Here is a 20,746-nt window from a genome sequence, read left to right on the forward strand (position 1 = left end):
GTAGGAATCACTGCTGATTACGAGAGTGTACTGCAATACTGTGATAGGGATGATTTTAACCAAACTTAACTGAACTGAAAGATGCCAAAAAAAACCTGCATTTCAAAGGATTATCCTGAGGTTCTGCCACAGAATTTGTATTATGTGTACACAAAACAGAAGGTGGTGGTTATTTAAAGTTCCGATGTGGCCATCATCCTCCAGAGGATAAATTAACTCTGGTCCCCCACTATCATCACTGTAAAGTAGAGTACCGCGACACTCCTTTAAAAAACAAACTACAGTTTAAACACAATGAATTATTTGGCAAATAGTTTAGCATGGTGTCTAAGCTGATCCTTTCCACTTGGTTTTTATCTTGGCACAAAATTTGTCCTGTTGAAGGAGAGTGCCTCTGATGGTTGAAGTGAGTACACCCGACCAGTACACCACTGTGATGCATAGAAATCTTATGCCGTTTCAGAACGACACAATGCACTTTAAATGTATTCATTAAAGACCATTGACTTCGGAGGCTACACGGAGAGCCCTCAGTCCCCGTTCTCCATTCAGTGATTAATGAGACAGCCTCCATCTTCCGTTGAGTAAAATGCACCCCGCAGGGGAAAAAAAAGATGATTCCTTTCCAGCAGAAATAATGAAAATCCTCCTCATGTAGCCCTGCGGCATCACTGCACTCTCCGTTCTTTCGCTGAGTCACTCATAAAAATGCTGAGATTCACCCTTCTAATATTGGAAGGACATTAATGCAATTATGATAGTGCCCGGTTGTACGTCTTGCCAAAAAAAACCAAAAAAAAAAAAAAGAGTGATGAATTGCAGTATGTTCTCTTTAAAGATATGTTCTCAGCACGCAGTTCCCTTCTCTTATTATGTTATTTTACCACCCACCCGCAGAATAACGGATTGTTTTAATATCTCCAGAACTGAACCGAGAACCCCGTTGTTTGATCCATTTTTAGTTTATGTGAAGTTGATAGAGAAAAATGCACTAATCCAATCCAGTTATTAATCATGAGTATTGAACTTAGAACATTACCTAGAGGAAATTATTTCTCGACTAATAGAGTTTGCTGTTGGATGCTATTGGATAATCATTATCAAGTATAACTGGCGCCAGATCCCTTGTGAAAAAGGAACGCTTTATAGTATAAAATATGAAGAGTGAATAATGCATTTTTTATCACTCATACATTCGTGTCATTTTATACACAGAATATACAATGAAGAATACATGATTAAACTTAATATATTTTATAACATTTGGTATTCAGCATGCAATTCCTTATGGTATACAACATACGGTATTCAGCATACAATGTCAATAACATTTGCAATGCAAATGCTGGATCCATCTCAAAGGCTAGGACTTGCCGCTGTGCCTCTTTTGTGTAAGAAAATAATGTACTGGACCCATGGGCATACAAGAACCATGTTTTGGTAGCAGGCCCAGTGAAGAACATCCTTATCACCGTGTCAAAAACAAGAGCATCGGCGGGCCTGTAGCTCTGTGCTAAGTTTCGATATTTGTGCAAACGTCCCATAGTAAGTAAGTAAGTAAGTAAGTAAGTAAGTAAAGTAAGTAAGTAAATTTATGAAGCACATTTAAAACAACTGGCATTGGCCAAGGTGCTGTACACAAATAAAATGCAAATAAATAATATGCAATAAATAAATAAATAAATAAATAAATAAATTAATTAATAATAATAATAATAATAATAATAATAATAATAATAATAATAATAATAATAAATTGGTCAATGGACAGAACACAACACACAGGACAGTACAGGGCATTTAGAGGTCACCCAATAGGTATCAGGCTAACAAAACTTTTTGGACTCTGGAGAGCCGTTGAATTCAACAGTAGGACAAGCATGATTTGGGAGGCCTGGAGTGGAAAAGGGGGAAAAGTTACAAAACAAAAGTCTTCTCAAATGAATGCTGCCCAACTGCAGGTTTGGCCGGATGCACAACCCAATCCCTCCCGTGACAGCAACTCACCTTTGACCTCAAGGCTCGATGTCATCACCTTCAGCGCCTAAGAGAAGACCTCTATCTGGCATCTGCTCATCATATCAACTTTTTAAAAAATGTGAATCACAGATTGGGACAGTAGGGCATTGGTCGGCATGGCGACCAGATTCAGTTCCCTCCTCCACTCAGCTGAGCCTGACAAGGATCTTGACAGAAACCAACTGCACAAAAAAACTTCACCCTTATTTTTCCCCAGTAAAATGCATGTTTTACGATAAATAAACCTTCATATCCTGATAACAAATCTAATAAACTGAAACGAGCAGACAAAAGTCCTTAAGACAGAATAAAAAATAAAACAGCGGGAGAGGGAGAGGTCCTAATGGTCAGCTGCTCTCATTTATAATCTCAGTCATATTGGGGACTTCCTGTTCTGGATAGTGGAAATATAGACGGCCTCACAATGTTTAACTCCCCTCACTCATTAGTGTAAAAATAGTTGGATGGTTTGATCCACAAAAACGGATGAAATGCATAAATGAATCAATAAGGTTATGACTGCACCTAGAAAGCACAGGTTTCTAAGTTCAGTAAGTAAAAATGGGGGTGGGGGGGGTTGGTTGTTCTGCAGATGGCTCACTGCCCTCAATAAAAAAAGTATATATTTTTGATACATATCTACACATTTTTGCAGACTACAATTTCTGTTGAAAAGCATGTATTTTCCGTTTGTACCCTTTGAGCAGAAAAATTGTCAACAACAAAAAATTGCTTTTTGGCTGCTGACTTTCATGTGAAGATATATAGACTGATAAAAAGGAATAATAATAATAATAATAATTCTTCTAAGGATGACAGAATCAACACTGTTCATAGCCTAAACCTGCACATCTGGATTCATGTAATTATTATTATCTCCGCCAGGCGAGAGCATTTATTCTGTTGGCATTTTCACGTTGAAATTGAATTGTTCCCGTCCAGATTGCTCCTGTCCTGATTTGAAATGAAAGTGCCAGACTACAACGTCAGCGTTAGCTCTGTCTAACACATTGTGGCTGATATGAATGAAATTCGCTAACATATCACCACCTTTAGCGTTACTGCACTGAATCAGCGTTTTTGGGCACATGGTAAAAACTTGTAATATTGTATTTGTCTGGTTGCATTGTTTGTGTAGCCTCTATTGTTGCATCAGCAAAGCTAACACGCCAGGCGGAGATCTGCACTCTACAGAGTGCACTCTTCTAGTTCACTCTGTATATCTGCAAAGTATCTGTTAAGTGCCTAAGTATCATCAGAGGCAGAAAGTCCAGGGGTCAGAAAGCAGAAGTCCTGCCACATGTTACTTCCGTGCATGAACCCAGCAAGCTGTTGGAACTAATGTTTATTCTGATCTAAAGTTGGATGTTTTTTTCTTTTTTTTTGTTGTTGCCATTTTTCTCCCATTTTCTCCCCAATTTTGTCATTATACCAATTCCCCGTGTGAATCACGGTCCTGGTCGATGCGCTATCCTCTGTCGGTCTGGGGAGGGTGTAGACTACCACATGCCTCCTCCGATACATGTGGAGTCACCAGCCGCTTCTTTTCACCTGACAGCGTAACACGTTCGGAGGTTCATCTCCCCCAGATCCCCTCCCCGCTGAAAATGCGCCCCGACCAACCAGTAGGAGTCGCTAATGCAACGATCAGGACTCATACCCTCACTGGCTTCCTACCCGCGAACACTGCAAACACTGCCAATTATGTTCGTAGGAACGTCTGACCAAGCCGGAAGTACTGCTGCCGGGGATTGAATCCAGGTCTCTGCGGTGGTAGGTGAGCGCTTATACCTCGACACTACCCAGACGGCCCTAAAAGTTGTATGGTTTTTATTCTGTTTCAAAGGAAAGACAGTGTTTTTTTTGCAATAATGTGACGAGATACTGTCATGGACACATTCTATTTACCTGGCTACATCTTCTGCCCTTTCACCTCCCGGCTTCTACTTTTTTTTTTTCAGAATTTTCTCTCCTTGAATCTCGCCAGAGGGACATTGACTTAACACTCAAAAGCTTGCAGCTACACACATCACCGGCAAAATCTAATGCAGTGAGGCAATTACACATGTGCCATGGCTCATTTGCCTGCCTATCAATCCTTTGTCTAATGTAATTAGTATGGGCTGAACGGCAGACCTCCCATTGCTGGCTGAGGGGGGTGGGGGGGTTTTTGGGACAGAATCACCCTCCACTTTCTATGTAAGGGCACGTGTGTGCAAGGGCCCCAGTGGTCCTTCTGAGAGGGCCCAACATAATAAAGACCGGGGACTTGAAGGGGGCTTGTGTGGGCCTAGAGCAGGGGTGCACAGCTCCGGTCCTGGAGGGCCGATCTGCGTGCTGGTTTATGTTCCCAGCCGATTACCGTAGATATAGTTTTCCGACAGCTCTATAAACTACGCTGCTTCACTCCTGCACTTGAGCTCAGTAAAATCTCTAGGATACACTTGCGGTCTGCGGCTGTAGCTGGTGCTTATACACCATGTCAGATCAAGACGTGATTGGCCTAATTAAATAAATGTTGGCAAATGTTCACACAAAATCCCGAAATGGATCGGCCCTTGTTGTGCACCCCTGGCCTGGAGTCTCTTTGTGACCTCAGCTTAATTAGCTGAGATCCAGACTCGTTTTCCTCTAGCTTGTGGCCAAAAACAACATTCCTGATGCTAATAAAAATCTGGAGGAAAGGAAAAACAAAGAAAATGAGGACCTAATAAACATGGAAAAAATTAAGGTTAATTAAGGTTAAGAAAACATGGCTAGTGTATAAATATGTAAAACATACTTTTGGTTAGAATTGACATCACATTTTGGCGAAAAAAAAGGAGAGCAATTAGGCTTACATCCTAGATGGACACAATTTTCAACAACTTCACCATTTGCTGTTTCTCAAGCTCCCGACATTTAAATCCTTCAACAGACAAAGGACTAGAGTGGATTAAGCGTGGGGATTCTGGGAGAGAAAATACAGTTGAGGTGCAAGTTTAATCCGAAACTCACAAACAAATAAACTGCAATCACAACAGTATAAAAGCATTCAAACACCAGCATAATGGACAGAAGCTTTGGCCATACTTTATATTATGTAAACTGTCATAAAGCCTTCAAAGTACACACATAACTTCCTTTTGAAAAATGATTTATAAAACATTATGAAGAATGCCATAGTGTGATGTAATGTCTATTGCATGACATGTATTGTATTGTAACTTCACAACTAAGATTCTGGAAATACAGCACACAAAGGCAGATACTCATTTGTGAGGAATGTATAAATGTGTCATAAAACCAGGGTCAGATCAATACAGCTTTCCTTATTTCCAACAAAAATGCAATATTCAAAAAGGATGATAAATAGTCAGATAAGAGCTGGAAAAGCATGCCACACACAAGCCAATATCTGAAAACAACTGAAAAATAAAAATGTTCTTTTGCCATATACTGTCCCTTCCATAATGTGTGGGCCAAAACCTTTTTTTGTTGTTGATTTGACAGAAAAGTGCAGATAAAGGGTATTTTTATACATTTTGGTTTCACATGACTGCATTTTTTATACATATCCTTCCCATTTCAGGGCACCATAATGTTTGGGACAAATGAACGTTATGCAAATGAAAGTAGTCATGTTTAGGACTTTGTTGCATATCCTTTGCATGTGATGACTGCTTGAAGTCTGTGACCCACAGTCATCACCAGGTGCTAAGTATCTGGTGATGTTCTGCCTGGCCTGTACTGTAGCCACCTTCAGCTCTTGCTTGTTTTGAGGGATAGTTGTCTTAAGTTTTCTCTTCAGCATGTGAAATTCCTGTTCGACTGGATTCAGATCAAGTGACTGACTTGGCCAGTCAAGAAGTTTCCCGTTTTTGGCTTTGAAACACCCCTTTGTTGCTTTAGCAGTACGTTTGGGATCATCGTCTTGCTGTGTGATGAAGCACTGTCCAAAGAGTGTGGAAGCATTTGACTTTTCTGTACACTTCATTCATTCTGGTCTTCCTATAAGCAGTTACATCAACGAAGACAAGTCAGCCAGTACCTGTGGCAGCCATGCATGCACAAACCATAACACCCGCAACACCATGTTTCACAGATAAGCTGGTATGCTTCGGATCTTGTGCAGTTCTTTTTGGCCTCACTTTGCTTTTGCCATCACTCTGGTACAACAAAAAGCTTTCCACATTCTAGATTTTCAGTCTGTATTCCCTCGGGGGTTGAATGAGGATCATAATTTGTCATGTTTTTTGTAAGCTTCTTTTGTACTTGATTTCCATTGGATAGTTTATTTGTCCAGACCATGTCCCATTTCACTGTGCATTCATACTTTTGGCAGTCATTTTATATCCTCTGGTGTATTCTTCTTTAATAATTCAATTACCAGTTAACTAATTGTTGATTTGATAACCGGCCATTCACGATAGTGCGCCTATCTCCAATTACCCTGTCTCCTATGAGCAATTGCCAATATTATTATATCCTTGTTAATTAATGTCTACTTAGAAGATGATTATTTCCTGGCTTGTGACCACATAGCCTAATTGATTTCCTTATTTTTAGTGCTTGTGGCTGTTGCACTTTTCAGCACCGATGAAGGACCGAGTGAGGCCGAATCATTTGTTCTTCTTCCCCTTTTTTATTTTGTATTTTTTCTTTTGTGCACTTTAGCACCTTTTTTCCTCTGCACACATTTGTGTTGGCAGTGTGTGAGCTGAATAATCAGTGCCTTTATAGGTTAGACTGATGTCTTGTTTTTCAGTGTGCGGCTAGCATTCTCTCCCTTCCTATGTTGTTAGCTCTGCACACCTGCATTTACTACTCAGTTCAGTGTGTCGACTGAGCGCAACAACACTCTTCTTGTTTTCAAATTCAAAATATGAAATTACACGGATGTCACGATCCAGTCATATTAGTGCCATGCATTGCCAACTTAACAGCAATATTTCTATTTTGTGAATAAAGATGTTCATACGGCACAGGATAAATCCAGGTCCTAATGTAATGTTACACTATAGTGTCACTCTTTTTGTACCCATCGTTGCTTTACAGTATTTCCTTTGCTACCCTGCTATCTCTGCACCCGTGTATGCGTGCAACTATCCAATAAGCGCCAAGCTTCCTTTCACCAGCCAATGAGGCGTGAGGCTCCATGCCAAAAACGTCATCATTGAAGCAGCATGCTTCCAGTGCGCCAGTATTTCTGGTTTATGGCACTGAGGATTATAAATACGCTTAGACACAAACAGAAACGATTTCAGGACTATTCAAATCGGATTTATATTTCCCATTACTTTTTCAGCGACATTTAAGGATAAATGTAGGATTTTCTGCTCCAAAGATGATTATTTTATATTTCTGCAATGTTCTGATTTCTGAGTAACTGGGATACACTAAGAAAGCCTTTGGGATAAAAAAAAAACTTTCTCAATGTTTAAAGTCTACATGGATTAGCACCCAATTAAATCTGCTACTGTCGCTGATTAATATGCATGCAAGTGTATTAATCTGCATCAGTTTGGATGAAACATCAACAGTCAAGTTTGTGACTATCAAGTTATTGTGTTATCAAGAAAGAAAGAATGCATCTTCTTCAATAAAAGTATAAAGAATATCCATGACGTTTTAGGGACAGTGGGATGTCTGACCATATACCATGGCTTTCTTATGACTTTATTAGATGACACCATTTTCTAGAATTTAAAAATGTAATGCCATCAAAACCCTGTATTTTGCCGAGTGTTGCAGTATTTAATCATGTGGAAACTGATTTCGCTTAACACATTTCAGTCAAAATAATAGGGCCATTACAAGTTAGACTGAGGCACAGATAAAATTTTCACAAGTGCTCTTACACGCTTCCATACTTCATCCGAACTGCCTATTTCTTTTTTTTTTCGTTTCTAACAGCCAACAGTTCAGATGAGAAAAAAAAAGATCCACAATATTTCCTGAAGACCCACAAAACATGAGGAACTGTCCATTCTGATCAATGTCTAGCACTGAAGTTGTGTTCTGAATTGTGTAAATGAAACACCAGGTACATTTTCACAGTGCTGACACATTCAGGACATCAATAGGGCGCCCAGGGTCAACATCACCTGATTTATAAAACTGTGGTGTACCCTCCAACGGGTTCCTTATTGAGCCAGTTTGTTTTGAGCGTCTTTATTCTGACGTTTTCACACGATTCCCAACAGAAGAACTGTCTCTGCCATCGACAGAGGAGGAGGAGGAGGATTAGATTTATTACACTCTTGGAATTCCGATTCCAGCCACCGTCACCCCAAAGAGTGGGAATGGAGGGCAGGCAGCCTGACACACGAGGTGCAGACTACCCTGTGTGACCACCAGGCTTATTCACTCTCACCGTCACCCCAAAGAGCAGGAATGGAGGGCAGGCAGCCTGACACACGAGGTGCAGACTCCCCTGCGTGACCACCAGGCTTATTCACTCTCACCGTCACCCCAAAGAGTGGGAAAGGAGGGCAGGCAGCCTGACACACGAGGTGCAGACTACCCTGTGAGACCACCAGGCTTATTCACTCTCACCCCAAAGAGTGGGAATGGAGGGCAGGCAGCCTGACACACGAGGTGCAGACTACCCTGTGTGACCACCAGGCTTATTCACTCTCACCCCAAAGAGTGGGAATGGAGGGCAGGCAGCCTGACACATGAGATGTAGACTACCCTGTTTGACCACCAGGCATATTCACTCTCACTGTCACCCCAAAGAGTGGGAATGGAGGGCAGGCAGCCTGACACACGAGGTGCAGACTACCCTGCGTGACCACCAGGCTTATTCACTCTCACCGTCACCCCAAAGAGTGGGAATGGAGGGCAGGCAGCCTGACACACGAGGTCCAGACTACCCTGTGTGACCACCAGGCTTATTCACTCTCGACCAATCCACAGTGACTGATCACTTGGTTTCAGGATCCAGACACACAGAAACCTCAGTTTTTCAGGGGGGGGTTTTGATTATTTGAGTTGTATATGTTAATTATGACCTCTCTCTGCAACATCTACCCCTGAAAAGGACAGAAAGGCCCTGGAATAAGCCAGGCCTCATCCTTGCGATGAACCTCACGGAGACGTTGTCTAGTAGGCCCGGTCTTGTTTTTGAAACCTTACACGAATACTTGTGAGAGAAGATTCAGAGAAAGTTGAGGTCAAACCAGTAAGATGTTACGGTGAGAAATCTAAACCAGTAAGTCTTTGCTGGGAAAAAGGACCTGAATTTCCCCGGTGTCAGTGTGCAGCACCCAGCAACATGGCCAGCTGCTCTACGCAGGACAAAGAAGGCCTCCCCAGCAGCAGCCCTCGAGCCGTCCATCAACAAGACACCTTTATACTAATGGACGTCATAACGATGATGGTAAAGAACTTCAGAACTTTGAAGGACAAAATTAACAATATTCCATTTGAATGCTTGCAAAGTTCAGAATTGGAATGCTCGTTGGACTGTGACCAATCCATAATGACATACTTGTAGTTGGATAAGTTTTATCAGAGCAATATAATATTCCAAAACAGTGATTTCTGTTTTAAAATATTATATTGATAATATAATAGTTTTTCATTAAAACCAGTCTGCTGATTAGTTTTGGTTGATGAAAATATGCATGAATGTTCTACTCTAATTTCTTCCTTAAACTTAATTGAACACAATGCAGGCTTGGCTCATATCCATGGGCTTTAATTGTCTGTCAACTCTTCATTTCACACAGATGGTTTAATTTCAGTGGCCAGATGTCCACTTGTCCAGGACTCAAGTGATTTGACCTGTTAGTTCCTAAATGAATCAATTAAAAATGTAACCCTTTCCAAAGCGTATAATACATTACAACACAGCAAATATTAACACGTAACACATTACAGCACAGCACATATAACATAATACATTACAGCACAGCACATGCCTGTGCTGTGTTTTTCAAACACAGCTTTTCAAAACCTGTGAATGCTTGTGAAAGAACAAATACAAAGTGATCTTTTTTTTTTTTTTGCCTTTACTTCATTTTTACTGTGTTTTAGGCTCAGTGTTTACTTCTTACTTAAGCTTTTGGCGGTACTGGAATTCCAGTGTCCAGTAGGCCCTATGGGCAAATGGCTGGTGTACGTAGAGGACAAGCCCCCATGGACCACGGAACGTCTCTGGTTTCAGTTCACTCCAAACGGCCTGCGAAAAATGACCGTACCCTAGTGACGAACTGCCCTGTGCCACGTTTAAGACCATTCCACTTGGACAGACGGGTCATGTTTGGTTAATGGGAGCCTCCAGGGGGAACAGAGGACCATTGTGAGGTTAGCAAGAGTTGAATTTATCCCGAACAAGACTTTGCACTTTGTGTGCGATTCTGTGTCAGAAGAGCACAGGGTTTGTGTCCTGTGGTCAACATTCCAAGAGCATTCGTTGGGAGCCCACACAGTTATGTTAAGTGTTTATTAACAATAGCAGTGTTTATAAAAAGTACTGTGTGCTCATGCTGATATACACAGACACATAGATATGCATACAGCCAGAGAGAGAGAGAGAGAGAGATACACAGAAAGACTAGTACCAGTGACACAATGAAGATGAAATTAGAATAAGCTTGATAATGAACTTGGCTACTTCAACTCACATTATTATACAAATCAGGACCCAGCATGAGATCAAATTGTCAGCTACAAGTACTTCCATGATGGGCATGGCTTGTTCTGGACATGGCTTGCTCTGTTATTTTTAACAAATTTGTCAACTGGATTTGTTCCAGTGCACTATAAATGGTACAAACATAAAAGAGAATGAACAACACTAACCAATATAAAAAATTTTTGAAAAGTGGAAAAAGTAAATATTAGACTTCATGTCTCTGTTGATCAAAGACATTCACTCATATTTGTCTGTCCAACAGATACTGAAATTCAATTTTGTATTCTTCATTCTGATGTTAGTGCTGTAGGTGAATGCTTTCTGAAAACAAACTCAGGTCTACCTCTGGTGCAATGTTGTTTGACAGTATAAAGTCAGGAAAACTTAAAGTGACTGTATATTACATTAAGTTGGTAGATGTTCTTATATAGAGCAACCTGCAATACATGAGAGAATAGTGCCATCCTGAATCATTGGCACAATCAGTTAATATGAATAAAAATGCTGGATAACATTTTATAGTTTAAGAAATGTCTTCTATGCCCATAATATACTTTTTTTTCCCAAAGCATTTTAATTGCCACCTGCATTTTTGCGAACCCTCCCTTTGCAAAGCTAAAAGCAAGTCTTCTCCTTGATACACATTAATTCACTTCTGTGATGTGTCACAATTCACTGCTTCCCTGGCTCATTCTTATCTTTAATGTGTGTATATGAGAAGTAGGACTGCAAATGGACATGAGTGTACTGTATGGAAAAGAAATAAAACACCATCGAAACAAAAGAAATTGAAACTGGTGCTGAACGGCCCTCAGAAGGGATGGATCCTATCCACTGCCTGCATAGTGTGGTTCTTGGCGTTGGTCTGGGCCAGGTCCATCTTACCAGCATTGGCGACCAGCTCTGTGGTGTTCATAGAAGTTTTTCTGTAAGTTTTATTTTTTTCTACTAAAAGCCAAAATACATATCCTTTTTAATTTATGCAGCTATCTAGTTTGCAAATACTTGCTCATTTGCGAGCTGATCAAACATACATCTTCTTTTCTTAAGAGGCAAACAACACACAGTTCAAACTTGCCACCATGCCACACCACCTTTGATCATCTGGAGCTCCTTAGGCAATCAATCAATCCTTAGGTTCCAGTCTTCCAGGGCCCTTCAGATGCACCACGACGAAAGCAGCAGGCGCCACAGGTAAATCAAAAAGCCAAAACAAAAGCATGTATGTGTGTGTAGGTGTGCAAGTAGGATGCTATACACTCAGAACAAATGCTCCAGCTGTGAATCTTTGAATTTGTGCTTCTCAAACCACCTTCCTCATTGTGCGTGGGTGAAAAATACACTTGCATTCTCTTCCAGAGAGATTCATTCCTGCTCCTAACTTCTTAATTATTGCCCCAGCAGCTTAGATAAGTATTCTCTGGCATTTAAATATTTTTTTAAATATCCATTGCTTGACTTATGAAGGTCAACAACCTTTTGTCTCATTTTATTTGGTTGTTTTCTGACCTTCACTTCACTGATGGATGACTAAGGGAGTTTGGTAGGCATGTCATCTCATATTTAGTGAAACAGGAAGTCATGGATGACCACTGAGCTCCAACAGGCTCTGAGCTTAAAGTAAAATATGAATGGTGTCACGACCCAGCTCAAGGGAAGGACAAAAAAGGAATAGACGACACATGACTAAAAGAGTAACCGAAGGTTCAATGATGAACTTAAAGTAGTAAACTAATACAAAAAGTTATGAAGTGTGCAAGTCAGAAGGATCAGCAATGAAGGGATTGGTTGGTTGTGTGTACAAAGTGTTGTAAGGTGTAAAACCAAAAGCAAATTACCAAAGTGACATAATCCAGAACAGAACACACAAAAAAAAAAAAACCTCCAACAAACAACCATGAAGAGTGGTTCAGAAAGAGGAGGAGTTAGCTTCAGCTGCCTTTATAGAGGTGAGAGCCACTGATTCCCCCAGGTGTTACGCATCACCACAAACAATCCCAATTTCAGGCAGGTGTTCTTCATCAGCATAATGAGCCCCCTGCTGGTAGGCAAGGGAACAGCTCACACACATTCAGCCAGACAGAGGGCTGTCACAATGGCAATATACTTCTATTAGATTCTGTCTGTAAGAATCTCTAGGGGTGCTGATAATTGTGCCACACATTTGAGAAAAATATTTATTTCTTGACAAATACTTTTTTTCTTTGAGCAATTTTCTGTCACATTTTATTTGGTCAGATTTTATTTATATTTTGAGTGCATGATCAAGCCGATGAACATGTTTTATAGCCTTTTTTTGCTCATCTTTACCGAGGGAATCAGTTATTCCAGATATAATATGTAACATGTCTCAGAGTTACATGCGTAATAGTCCATCACCAGAAAGTAATCATGAAAGTACTAAACGTAAGTAAACGTATTTCACCGTAAGAACCATGTTTAAAATAATACCAAATATAATGCAAAACAAAGACACAATAACACATAAATAAATTATCTGTACAAAGAGAAAGCATGCCATAACAATCCTAAAGTAATTGCATCAGAATAAAGTGCTGTGGGTGGAAATAGAAAGAGGCAAGATTAATTTCTGATCAAAGCATGAACATTATAATGGACATATGTTACACAGCTGTGCAGTTAAAAGGTTGAAGCAAGGGATCACCTGCACCCCACTAGAGTACAATGCACTCTTTTGGGGTTGATTGAATGATGAATTCTTAGCTGTGTGGTTGTTCCCACTGCACAGCAGGCCAGGTTGGACTCCAACCAAACATTTGGATTATGACACGCTATAGATGACATCGTCGCAAGTCATCAGTATTTGCAGTCAGTGTCCATCTTGCGTCACTTTCAGTCAACGACAGTTTGCTTCCCGAAACCTCTTTACAAGGTAATGACTAATCTCCATTTCAATGCAGCTGCCCACGAAGCCTTGTGCATCTGCTTCCTTGTTTACTGCAGCTGCTACAATGGGAATGTGACACACTTTAACACTAGATATGGCGAAGGCAGAAAAGTATTGGAGTCACCATCTGTTCCCTTGGAAGTCAAGAAAGTGTGGCTAATAGATTCACTTTACGTAGGTATGCGTCTCACACCAGCGTGACATCCCTTGGAGGGAGATGTGGCAGTGCCGGGAAGCGCTGTTGAGCGCACCCACACAAACATGAAAAACTAAATGCAATCTTCAACCATCCCCCTCACGGGTTCCAGGCAAAAAAACAATAAACCAAACCAACAAGCTAAAATAACAAAGACAAAAGAAAGTAAAACAGAGCGACAACTGTTTCAGTTCCCCGCTCTGTAGCAGGACTGCTTTCCGGCAGAACAGCTGCTCCTGCTTTTCAGTGGCGGGGCACTTTTCCCCGTCTTGTTAAAAGAAACAAAACAGAAATGAGATGTAACTCAAATAAATAACCGCCTTCTCGGTGTGAGCTCCCAGTCTCTGCCCCGAACTGTGGAGAGCAGCACACCTTTAAGCACCTGGGCTGATTAGCTAACGCAACTCATGCGTGTGCTCTCTCCACCAGCCGGCACAGCCGAAAACTCTCCACCACTCCGGCGGACCGAATGCCACAGTATGTTTTATGCAGAGCTGAGAGTCTATACCTTGCACCTAAACCTGAACACTAGACTTACTAAATCACTGCAGCAGTATTACTCTTTGTGCAATACATTTGGTTTGATAAGCAATATGCCAATCTTAAGCTTTTTTTTTTCCATTTTTCCATTGTGATTTGGAAAGATTAATTCTGCCCTCCATGGTTTCCAGAGATGCCCATCACACAAAAAGGTTATTGGGTCTGAGGAAGGGAATAATTTTGGAGTTTAACCGTTTCATTGTACGTTTGTGTTGACAGATACAGAAATGGTAAGGACATTTGAAAATGCACCTCAAATACACAGGCAGACAGACTCCAGAAAATGGTTGGAAGAGGCGACAACAGCTGAACCCAGTGTATTGATGAGACAAATATTTGTTCAGCACTTTTCTTGCACAAAGTGCAAAGAAATATTTTTTTTAAAAGGTAAAATAATATAATTTTTAAAGTATTTACTCTGGGCAAAAGGAAAATGCACAGAAAATAAGATTACAAAGACTGCACACTAACAAAGACTGACTACACACAAATAAAAATTGTACACAGATAAAGATTGCACACAAATAAAGACAAAATATAAATAATATTTTAAAGGAAGACTCATCTCATCAGGAAGAATGTTCCAGAAAGAGTCTTTTCTGTTATATAGCAAATATACTTCATTTTCAAAGACTGAAGTCACTGCCGGCCTGGCAGGCGGGAGCTCCACCACTGGGCCACCAACGCCCCTCCATGGTGTTATGTTAATTCAGATGGTAATTTACAATGAATATAGATCGAAAAAGTGCCTTAAATTTGATCTCATTATTTTTGTTGTCATGGCCTCTCCGGGAACGAATGTGCATTGTTCCCCAGGGAGACACTGTAATACACAGTGTGACGGGCACACAAACTACTCCTCAAAACTTCAAAAGATTATCCAGGGGAAGTAAAAATGCCTCTGACCTCACACATTTACATGCAGGAACGCACGCATGCCACGCACACACATTCTCTCTGTCTCTCTCTTATAATCTTTGCCCCCTTGCTCTGCTTCTCGGCAGTGATCTCTCAGTTTATAATTTTGTTATTTAGATATGCCTCCTTCAGGATGCAGTCTCCACTTTGATTGATTTCCTCCATTTATTTTGCATTAAGGGGGCCTCTTCCTCTGGACCACAGTAAAACAATAACCAAATATTCTCAATAATAACGATCAACTGCATAAAAGTAATAAAGTAGCACAGTCAGATCCTTTCAGGGAATTAACTTAATGCAAGATCAAAGGAGATTTTTCATCAGCTAATTAAAAATAATATTCAATCACAATCAAGCTGGTTTCAGAGGGCTCAAGAAGTTGTTCCTTATGCTATAGCTGCTTGCTTCATACTTTGTGCTAAGCCCCTAAGACTAGGGGTGCAACAGATCACAAACTTTATTCATTTGTCCTCACGTTTAGTGTCACTTCACTTTTTTTTACTCACGGCACCCAGGACTACGCCGTGGCATCATCCACAATGTGCAACTCACTCACTCACTCACCACTAACTCACTCACACACACACTCACACACTCACACACTAACTCACTCACTCACACACTCACACACTCACTCACTCACTCACTCATTCACACACTCACTCACACACCCACTCACTCACTCACGCACCCACTCACTCACTCACTCACCCACCCACTCACTCACGCACTCACTCACTCACTCACTCACCCACCCACTCACTCACTCACTCACACACTCACTCACTCACTCACACACTCACTCACACACTCACTCACTCATGGACGACCTTTGTAGGCAGATGCACAGGAGGAGCGCTGTGGGTCTGGACGGTTTCGTGCTTGTTTGGTAATGCAGAGAAGAAAATGGAATCTTTGATCAGTTGAATCTCAACTGTCAATTGTTGAAAGAATAATCCACTTGTAGTGTGAATGCAGTGTTTCACAAAGTGAATACAACAAAAAAAATGAATGCAAAAAAAATAATAAAAATCATTCGCTCCCTCTCCAACTCTGATGTGTGGTGAGTGTTCTGGCACAAAATGGCTGCCGTGCATCACCCAGGTGGGTCCTATGCATTGGAGGTGGTTGAGGACCATTTCCTCCTCATCGTAACTTTGAGTGTGAGAAAGGTGCTATATATATGCAAGCCATTATTATTATTATTATTATTATTATTATTATTATTATTATTATTATTATTGTTATTGTTATTATTATTAGTTTCTTTACCTGCATCACTGCATCCCTACATAAGACCTAGTCAAAAATAAAGTCATTTGAGTGAACTATATCTTTATAAAAACCAATCTATGGTCTACCGAGAGTCTATACCTTGTACCTAAACCTGAACACTAGACTTACTGAATCACTGCAGCAGTATTACTCTGTGTGCAATACATTTGATTTGATAAGCAATATGTCAATCTTGTCTATTGTCTTTGGAAAGGACCCTTGAAAGTATAAAAAACTTGAAGTGGAATGATAGTTAAACCCTTTATATTAGATTGCCAACAGAAACAGCATTTATGCAGTAAGGACATTTTCAATATTTTGAAGATACTGTGCTGCACAAATAACAGTGGAGATAATAAAGCTGTCTGTGATTTCAAGATAAATGGCATAAAATAAAATACTTATTTGTAACTTTTGTTACCAAATGACAGTAAGAGAAATGCTGAGCAAAATAAATTCCAATATGGGAAAGTCAAACAAAGAAAAATGTATGCAGGGAAATCTCTAGGCAAGATAGGAAACAGCTTGCCTTATGGTGGCTTGCCTCTCCAACCATTCATATTGTGCTCACACACAATAGGACAGTGTAGTATTGTAGTAGTGTGCTATGGTTAAAGCTGTGGGTTCACTTCTCAACCCACAGTCTTTTCTTGCAGTTTAACGTAAGTGGATTTTCAGAAAGAACCTAAAAGCGAGAAAATGTTGTAAGTGACGCAGTTTTCCCTGGAGAAGGCCCTGTGCCTGGCAGAAAAACGAAAAATAAACTCTTATCATGATGCCTTACATTATTATGACCTGAATATAAATTTGATAGGCTACTCTTTTTTTTCCAGTTCGTGTTAGTCCACTTAATATTAGTTTAACACCAATATGCACATTCTTAATTGGGCTGCAAACTCTCGGGCCTTCGTTTTTTTTTGGACGTACAGTCAGACAAAAGCACCTGCTGGGTGTTGGCATGGCGTTCTCTGAGATGAACCACAGCCAAATGTTTCTAACTGCCTTCTGAAGTGAGTAACCGGCTCCTCCCAGTGCCACCTGTTTAAGTTGCCTTGTTCCTCTCAGCTGGTGCAATGAAGATCCAGAAACATACGGAGGAGAGGTAGCGCATCCTTCCCAGGCTGCTCTGCTGCCATTCAGCTTTTTAAATAATTTTTGTTGCCGTTTTTCTCCCATTTTCGTCGTTATACCAATTCCCTGCGTGTATCACAGTCCTGGTCGATGCGCTATCCTCTGTTGGTCTGGGGAGGGTGTAGGCTACCGCATGCCAACTTCCGATACATGTGGAGTTGCCAGCCGCTTCTTTTCACCTGACAGCGAGGAGTTTCACTGGGAGAGCGTAACGCGTGCGGAGGTTCACGCTATCTCCCCCTCCCCACTGAATAGGCGCCCCGACCAACCTGTTGGAGTTGCTAATGCAACGATCAGGACCCATACCCTCACTGGCTTCCCACCCGCGAACACTGCCAATTGTGTTCGTAGAAACATCAAGCCGGAAGTACCGCTGCCAGGGATCGGACCTGGGTCTCTGCAGTGGTAGGCGAGTGCTTACACCTCTACACTACCCAGACGGCCCGCCATTCGGCTTTTTATTTTAAGTGCTGTCACCCCTTCCTGTGCTCTGGCGTTCATTATAAGCACAACTCACGAGCGCAGCCCCGGCAGATTTTCCGTCCCCTGCCACATCCGTCGTCAAACTGAACGCGCAGAGCTTCCGCAACGCTATCGTTTTGCCGCTGTTACATTGTTTATGCATTTCCTGTCGAGTGGGAGCACTCTCCTCTTCACCATTTGGGAATGTTTCATGCTCCACTGGAAACATCTCCTGAGCGTTAGTCATCCCCATTATTTTCAAAGAAAGAAAATTGCTGAGGGTGAGATTTTCTGAAGACTCGGTGCAGTACCCCCTCCCAACTGCCGCCCAATTTATCATAGCACCACCTGCCTTCTAATCATTTTTGCATACACATATACAGTGTATATATATATATATATATATCAAGTCCCCCTTATATTCCCTAGATGACTCATTACCCAGAATATCATATGACAATTTATAACAGGGCTGGGCAGCCCACTGATGAAACTGTGATAGGGACTAGAGTCTCTCGCTTGTCGGGGGGGGGACACAGTCGTGGAAAATGAAAGGAAATGCACTAGTTCCCATCAGCGACAGATCAAAAGACAGGGAAACCGCGTGAGGCGGAAGGCGTCCCTGCGCAGGCCTGCGCTCTTCTTATTGACGACGAGGCTTCCGTACGCCACCGGTGGTCATGTGACAGACGAAGCGTTGAGCCGCAGGACCGTCCTACCGTGAGACTTTTACTTCACCTTCATTTCACCAGGCAAGTCATTAAGAACAAATTCTTATTTACAGACTTGCCTACAAGAGTGCCCGATGCCTGTGTACTCCCCAACACGTCCCACAGAACACTGTCCCTGTCCCACAAGCTTCAGCTCATGGCTCACAACAGACAAAGAGAGCCAGAGAGAGAGAGAGAGAGAGAGAGCAGATCACAGCCATTTAGACAGAGAGAGAGAGAGAAAGAGCACATCACAGCCATTTAGACAGAGAGAGAGAGAGAGAGAGAGAGCAGATCACAGCCGTTTAGACAGAGAGAGCGAGAGAGAGAGGGCAGATCACAACCTTTTAGACAGAGTGAGAAAGGAAAGAGAGAGAGAGAGAGAGAGCACATCACAGCCATTTTAGACAGAGAGAGAGAGAGAGAGCACGTCACAGCCATTTATCTGACAAGAATAAAGTAAAGAGTATCTCCAAATGACATGCAAATTATGAACATGTCCGCGAACACTGTGGTCAGTATACTCAAAACAAACTTTGCATTATGTCACTCCAAGCTACTCACGTCCTTGGATTGCAGCATTGATTTATGCACCCACCACCAATGTAATTTCATAAACATTACGAAACCATATGTCGCAAGACTATTTTGTTTAACTAAAGGTAACAACTGAATTTATTTCAACATTTAATTTCTACATTATAATGGTTTTGGGAAAGGCTAAGGGAAAATGTATCTAAGCATTTTATAAGCACAATGAGAAAAACAAAATGTGCAAAACAAAACAAAACACAAAATGGAAAAAGTTCTTAAAGAAATACAGAGTGCAGTATTTTTGTTTTTAAAGAAGTAATTTCTTCAGTCACGGACCGGACACAAATTGATTACATTTCATCCAGGTGTCATGTAGTCTATTCAGTTTATCCAAAGTCTCAATTTCAGACTCAACGCTCACAATTATTCATCCCCAGCATAAAGTCTTCATCAACTTTGCCACATGATTGCAATGAATAAATTTTGTGTGATTATATGTGTGAAATTAGTTTCGATTCGCTTGTTTGAGCAATTTGTATCAAAGCTTCAATCAGTTGCAACTGAGCAATAGTGTGGTGGAGGAGAGAGCGACACATTCACTCAACCAGCTAAGACAGTGCTCCCAGATCCAAGACAATGCTCTCATAGGACAGTACAGCAACAAAAGTTTGATTTCGTTTGAAGCATACTGGCACCTTATTTAACTGGAATTTCTTCCTTTCCTTCTTCTCTCTGTTTCAAATGATCACTGACTTGGCCTTTTTCTGTTTCTTTCAGTCTATCTACCTCTCCTACACTCTCTCTCTCTCTCTCTCTCTCTGCAACCCACTCCCTTATTTACTGTATGTGTCATTGCTGCACAAGGTGCTTTAAGGCACAAGTCATCAATGACAAGTATCATTTTAGAGTGTGACAACAATGACTAATGTAGTCCTATTACCCCCAGTTTAAACGATCATTGTGACACAGAACAATAACAGTGGTGTATTTCCAACAGCAGGAACTCCTGATGGGAGATTATCAGTTGGATAATATAATCTGCCCTGGGGGGAGTGGGGGAGGGGGGGGCGGTGGAGCCGGATAGTTATATTTTTCGACTATCCGGTATGGATAATGTGTTTTTTTCCGGATATGACAACTGTCCAACTACTACGGACTAATATCCGTACTAGTGGGGAAAGGCACATTGCAGATTTCAGCTCAATGAAATGACATGGATGTGCGGCGTGCCGAAATGAACGTGGAGCTGCAGTGCGACAGACACAACCGAGGCCCCTCCCCTGGAGTCCCCTCTATAAATACCATCGATCTCAACTGCCGTGATTTGCTCGCGTTACGATTTGAGGATATTCATCATTGATTTTATCGCCTTGCTTCCTTTTTGCGTATTTGCTTGGTCGAGCTCGCGTATTTATTTACTGTACTCTACG

This window comes from Anguilla rostrata, chromosome 14, assembly GCF_018555375.3.
Source record: "Anguilla rostrata isolate EN2019 chromosome 14, ASM1855537v3, whole genome shotgun sequence".
Taxonomy (NCBI): domain Eukaryota; kingdom Metazoa; phylum Chordata; class Actinopteri; order Anguilliformes; family Anguillidae; genus Anguilla; species Anguilla rostrata.